We start from the raw sequence: 7143 nt of genomic DNA on the forward strand, positions 1-7143 counted from the left end.
GATTTCTAGCTAATCTAGGACCTTTGTTAGGTATTAGATATTTACTGCATACCAACCTAGTTAGTCACCACAAGTAGATAACGAGTTTTACCTTTGCAGAAGGATTATCCTGCGATGCGAGCTTAGGTTATAAAACGGTTGGCCTACTTTAAACCCTTAAAATTATAATGTGAGCTAACTAATCAAGTTTAGTCCCCTACAGTTTTATTGGAGCAGAATAGGTGCCCACATAAGATATTTGCCATGTCCTATATATAATAATAATTATGTATATGAAAATATGAATAAAATATGAATATGGATAAAATTAATATTGTTGAAAATTTTATTTAGTGATTTAAAAAATATATATAAATATTACGAGACAATTCACACCAATTGACCTAGTCCCAAAGTAAGCTTAGCAAAAGCTTGTGTTATGGGTACTAAGCAACGGATAAATATAATTATATAGATAGATACATACTTAAATACATATTAAACACCCAAGCAAGACCCAAAAAGATAGATATATATTTATTCTCTTTCTAAAGCGCAGCAGTAGGCATGGCATGGCGCTACTTGCATGTTACTTCACTCACACTCATTTCTTTCTTTGTCTAATCCAGGGGTCGGCAATTAGTTTTAAGTAGGGTCTGAGAATGCTGTTTAAATTTTTATCAAGGGCCAATTTTTTTTTGTTAAAAAGTATTATTTATTTATATGCAAATTAGTAACTTATGTATACACTATACAAAATAAGTAGCTAAGTAGGTAAATAACTAGATATATTCAAAGACACTTGGCGGTCCGAGGCTAGGCCTTACGCGGTCCTATTGCCAACCCTTGGTCTAATATTTAATGTCAAACTTTTAAGACTGTTATACGTAAATTAGCCTAAAAATTGTTTTTCCTTGAATTAATATACAGACCCTACGATCAAAGGCGCCAATCGGGCCTGTTTACGACATTATGACATTACTTATCTCTCGACATTGTAATTTCAAAGATCCATATCAAAAACGGCTGAACCGATTTTTATATCAAACATAGCTGAGAACCAAAGAAACTCGCTTTCACGTAATAACCTAACCAACAAAGTTGGAAAACCCCCGACATGGTCACTTCAAAGTTCAATATCTCAAAAACGGCTGAACCGATTTTGGTAAAACATGTCCAAGAACCATCGCTAGAAAACTTGCTTTCAAATAAAAAAAAACCGCTTTCAAATCGGTTCACCCGTTTAAGAGCTACGGTGCCACAGACAAACAGACACAACTTATAACACCCCTCTTTTTGCGTCGGGGTTAATAAACCGCATCGAAATCGGTCGGTGGTTAAAAATATATTTTTTGGATTATTTGATAACGTTAATTAGAGCTGTAATTTTCTAATCATTTTATGTTTCGTATGTACCTATATATCTACATCTTGATCAGTGATCACGTAGGCATTTAGGAATAAAATTAGTTTGTAAGTTAATACAGATCCAGCTAAATGTAAAAAACAAATCCGTTTAGCCGTTTTGGAGTGGAAGATTAACAACACACAGAAACATTCGCAAATGTCGTTCGTTTGGGTGCGTCGTAATGTAATGTTTGTCATAGTTTTTGTTCGTCATATTTTTTTTCACCGAAACGGAAACATTTTTTAGACATTTTTAAATTGTCATCTTATTCTTCTATATATAGGTCAACAGGTTAGGTTTATTTATAATTATTCTAAACAATTAATAGATTCAGAGAAAGTTATGAATTAATTACAAAAAATACATTATGACTTTCAACAATTATGAGAGTCGATATGGACACCATGCTTTTTCTTTCGCTAAAATGGCGTAGGTATTCCAAAATCCAACCATCTTTAGCAAAAGAAAACGTATGGGGTCCATACACTCACGCAGTTTAGTTTGGTTGAAGCGGTTTGTTCGTACTTACTTATAGTATAGTTAAAGTGAGAAAAGTTTTCCATATCAATTTATTTATAACTGATACAAGATTGATTTTTATTTGACCTGTGTAAAAACTTTTTTCACTGCATCTATACTACGGTATGGCTTCCTAAGAGAAGCTTGCACAGTCAGGCACTCCAGGGTTCAAAAATAAATCGTTAACCATGGATTTGGGATGAGATCTTCATACATTTTGACCGGCCTTAACCCTGGGTTAACATTTAACTCTGAGTTATATTAACCCTGATTTACAAAATCACGTCTAAATATTTTATTATATTTGATTAATCCAGACAACAATGACGAATATATGTAGCTCTTGAATCTTCTTGAATTCGGTTGCTTGCTTCGTATCGTGTTAAAAGAAACGTTACGATTCTAACAAAAATAAGCTAATTATAATAAACTTGACCTACATTTGGATAAAGAATAAACGGTAGGTCGCTGTTACCGTTTTGCTAAAACTCGGAGCGTTACTCGATCAATTTTAAATCAATTGTCAACATATTTCTACTTATTACATGTATTTCGTAATAATATTCTAACTAAATACTTACCTATTTACGAAATTAAAGATACGGGAGCATCGTCAAGGGAACTTTTTAGATTATGTTTTGAAATTATGTTACTAAAGTTAATTGAGAAATTCTGAGTTTTGAGTAAATGCTATGTCGGGCGTTAAGTATTAAATTTATTAGTGACGTCATACGGCTGCTATGCAACGCACGTGTTGCGTTGCGTGTATCTAGTTGCGGCCTTTATGATGTCATCCTAACTTCAGATTTATTAGAATTGGCTACTTTTAAAGTAATAACAAGTGTATAGAACGTTTATATCATCCACCCGAGCCACAGGCAAAGGTTTCATATAAGTTCTCTAAACAGAAAATATTTTTTTATAATATACAGAAATAGGCTTGCGTTCGTCCACAATCATGCCTGATGGTAAGCCAAGATGTGGGCTGAGATGGAGCAAGTTTGCCTAATAAATACCCATTCAGTCTAGATTCGAAGACGGCTAGAAAGAACAAAAAAGAAGTATTAATTTACGTGAAATAAAAAGGTGCGTCGTGCCCAATTTTTTGCGATCTCTTTATCTTCAATAACGTGGTTTCTTCGAGCAATTTGTGTAAACATTATTTTTTTTGGGAAATGTGATGAAATATTGACCATTTGTGCGTTAATCGAATTTGTAGCCTCTTGAATGTGGTAGCAGCGCGACGGCGGGCTCCGCCCACACCAGCCGAACCAGTCATAATATTTTTCCTAATTGTGCAACATACACCTGCGTTAAACTATGTAGTTGGAAATGGACAACGCTGTGCAATCTCGTCATTTAACCACTAAAGTATTAGAAATTTTATCGCTTGTATTTTATTTAAAGAAACGATAGCGCAACTTTTTGGCTCTCCTCGGTCAGGTTAGGTACCCCTCATCTGGCATAACTTAGCATAACCTTTTTAGCAGAATATTTACTTCACATAAAATGTATAACAAGAGTCATATTGCATAAGACTTATTTCACATAATTTTGCACAATGAATCGAATTACTAACAGAAAAGTAGTAGGTTAGGTTAGAACTACGACCCCACACAGACCTTATTTATACCCTCTCACACCACACAAGGTGTTAGGCCATACAAGATTATGCAATATGAGTTCCGTAATAACGAGGTTATGTGATATGATTTTCGGCGACGTGATAATTATGCTAAATCGGTTCATCTGTTTGAAACCTAAGTACGACGCCACATACAGAGAGACATTGGCATGAAACTTATAACACCCTTCTTTTTGCGTGGGGGTTAAAAACAGGGACTACATACCTACAGTTATTTATTTATTAAGGGGCTGTTTCACCATCCGTTGATTAGTGTTAACTGACGGTTAAATGTGATGCCGTCTCTATTTGTTTTGTCCGAATAGACGGAGAAAGTATCACATTTAACCGTCAGTTAACACTAATCAATGGATCATAGATGCAACTTCGAAGTATAAATACTTAGTTGTAAGTGATCGCGGATATAATACAAAGATGTTTCTCTTATTTAAAAAAAGTTTATCCGAAAAAAATATTATAGCAATCTAAATTTAAGATAAGGTATTTTAGACAAAAATAAATATTGATAACAGCGCCATCTAACAGGACTTTGATCATGAGCCTGGCGCTTCGTCCTTAAAAACGTAAGTTTAATCTATTCGTGTTGAAATCTATTTCGGTCGTCATCGGGAGGACTCGGGACTCGGGAGTTATTCCGGGTACAGGTTTTCGGGGAATGTCAACAGGCGTTCATTCAATGAACTCAACCGGTCCGGGCTATTCATAAAAATTATACTCCCGGCTCAATGGACTGGTCTTGCAGGGATCGTGCGACTTATGGCTTGACTTTTGCTTGGTTTGGGTAGGATTGTTTTGAGAGAAAGAGACATTTTTCAACCCCCGAAGCAAAAAGAGGGGTGTTAAGTTTGACCGCTATGTGTGTGTCTGTACGTGGCACCGTAGCTCCTGAACGGGTGAACCGATTTGAATGCGGTTTTTTTATTTGAATGCAGGTTTTCTAGCGATGGTTCTTAGACATTTCAACAAAATCAGTTCAGCGGTTTTTGAGATATTGAACTTTGAAGTGACAATGGAGGTTTCCAACTCTTTGTTGGTCAGGTCATTTATTTTTGGGAATGAAGCGCCTTAAGGGCCAAAGACATTAGGTCGTTGCAGTTTTTTTTGGTTTAATTTTTAAAAAGAGAAACAATATATGTAATTCGATACACAAGAATTTACATTGGGAAGGAAAAAAAACCCGACTTTGTCAATTTAAAGTTCAATATCTCAAAAACGGCTAACCATCGTAAGAAAATCTGATGCATTCAGATTGGTCTAACCGTTTAAGAGCTACGGCGCCACAGACAAACACAGACACACATAGCGGTCAAACTCATAATACCCCTCTTTTTGCGTCGGGGGTTGAAAAACACACCGACCAGCATATTTTGCGATAATTAAGAGCTACGGCGCCACAGACAGACACAACACACATAGCGGTCAAACTCATCTCTTTTTGCGTCGGGGAAAAAACACACCGTTTTTGCGAATAATAACCTCAAGAAAAGCTGCAGTGGTTTAGACTATGCGTTGTCTATAGGTATAACATTAAAGTTAACGACCGTTTTATTGGAATATCAAATACTAAACCGTAGAATTATAACTTCAATTAATAGTTTTTGATTCACTGCATTATTCATGCAGTTTCTGATGAAACGAATGTGTTTTGGTTTGTCAGAGCTTGGAGTGATACTAAAGAAGGCCAGGTGGTGAGTGCATCACTATTTAATCATTCGACTAAATAAAACCTACCTATGACGTTTCGACTCGTAATACTATATCTGTTTTACCTCTATGACTTTCACAGGGAGAGATAGCTTTGGACGAGTACATAAAGTAGATCAGGGTTTCTCAAACTTATGGCTCCACGTACCCCTGTTATAGTTTCTAGACGACAGCGAACCCCCCCCCAAAGATAGTAATAAAAGGTAGATTATATTTCAATTGTCATCATAATATAATGTATATTATTTATTTCAATAAAGTAACAAATATAGGTAAGAATCATCTTGCCAACGAAAATAAAAACTGAAACAAACAACAACAAATAACAAACAAAGAAGTAACAAATTTGGAGTTGAAATAAAAAATACAAAAATACTCCAAAAACCAATCTTAATCATCTTGCCAGTCTTGCAGCCACCATCAAGTAAACCTTGTCGCGAACCCCCTACCGCCGAAAAGCGAACCCCTAGGGGTTCGCGTATCCCACTTTGAGAAACCCTGAAGTAGATAGTAGATCTGGCTACTTACTACGAAACTCGAAACTCGAAGTTCGTGTCGTGCGGTCCCTCTCGCTCTCGTATTAAACAGTATAAGTGTCAGAGGGATCGCACGACACGAACTTCGAGTTTCGTAGTAGTAGTAGCCCTGCTGCTGTCTTTACCCGTTTGTGGTAAAACGTAACGCAAACGTATCTTTTCGACAACGAAAAATTAAAGGTAGAGTCATTCACGATGACGCGTGCCGTGGTTCTTATTAAAATGTCATTCAAATTCAAATTCAAATGATTTATTCAGTAAATAGGCCGCAATGGGCACTTTTACACGTCATTTTTTTAAACTACCAGCGCTTTCGGAAAGACCATCATTGCCAAGAAGAATGCGCCGCAAGAAACTTGGCAGAAAGTCATTTTTTCATAAAAATATAATTACAAATAAAATACTTAAAAACTATATTATACAATTAAAGAAAAAAAATACAAAAAATAATAATAAAAGAAATACAGGGATGTATGGGGTCCCTTAGTTACAATACTAAACACTAACTATATCTAAACTATATCTACGTTCAGTGGAAGTGTAGAAAGCTTCCACCGTCATAAATTTTAAAATAATAATAACAATAATTTAGTTCTGAAATATACATTTCAGGTCAAGTAACCATTAAGCTTTTGGATTTCGAAGGCAAGTTCACGTCTGCCGCCCCCAAAGTTAGCTCACACGCACTCATGTCATGCTCTGAAAGCAGAGCGGTACCGAGGGCATTAATTGCTAATTTCGATAAAATCACGCGTCGTCGTGGATGGCGCTACCTATAGACTGCGACTGATTAAATTTAATTAGATTACAAATTGTTATGAATTAAAACAGATAGTTGAATCACTTTGACTGAACACTAAATATTTTCTGGGATTCAAAAAACTCGACTGCCTTAAAAAAACTTAAAAATAAAAACGAAAAAGTTCAATATCTCAAAAGCAGCCGAACCGATGAAACATGTCTAATAACCATCGCTAGAAAACCTGCTTTCAAATATAAAAACCGCATTCAAATCGGTCCACCCGTTTAAGAGCTACGGTGCCACAGACAAAATAGACACACATAGCGGTCAAACTAATAACACCCCTCTTTTGCCGTCGGGGGTTATAAAACGAGCAATTCAATCCAAGATTAAATGTAATCTGTTCTATTTATTAATTTAATATTGATTGTATTGTATACTTAAGATTGGTTTTTGGAGTCTTTTTATATTTTTTATTTCAACTCCAAATTTTGTTACTCTTACGGGCTTCCCGCAAAATCCATATCGACAACATCTAATATCATGTGCATCTATGTTTCAGTTTGTATTTTCGATATATATTGTATAGTATATACCTCTCTACCTATGG

This window comes from Choristoneura fumiferana, chromosome 14 (genome assembly GCF_025370935.1).
Source record: "Choristoneura fumiferana chromosome 14, NRCan_CFum_1, whole genome shotgun sequence".
Taxonomy (NCBI): domain Eukaryota; kingdom Metazoa; phylum Arthropoda; class Insecta; order Lepidoptera; family Tortricidae; genus Choristoneura; species Choristoneura fumiferana.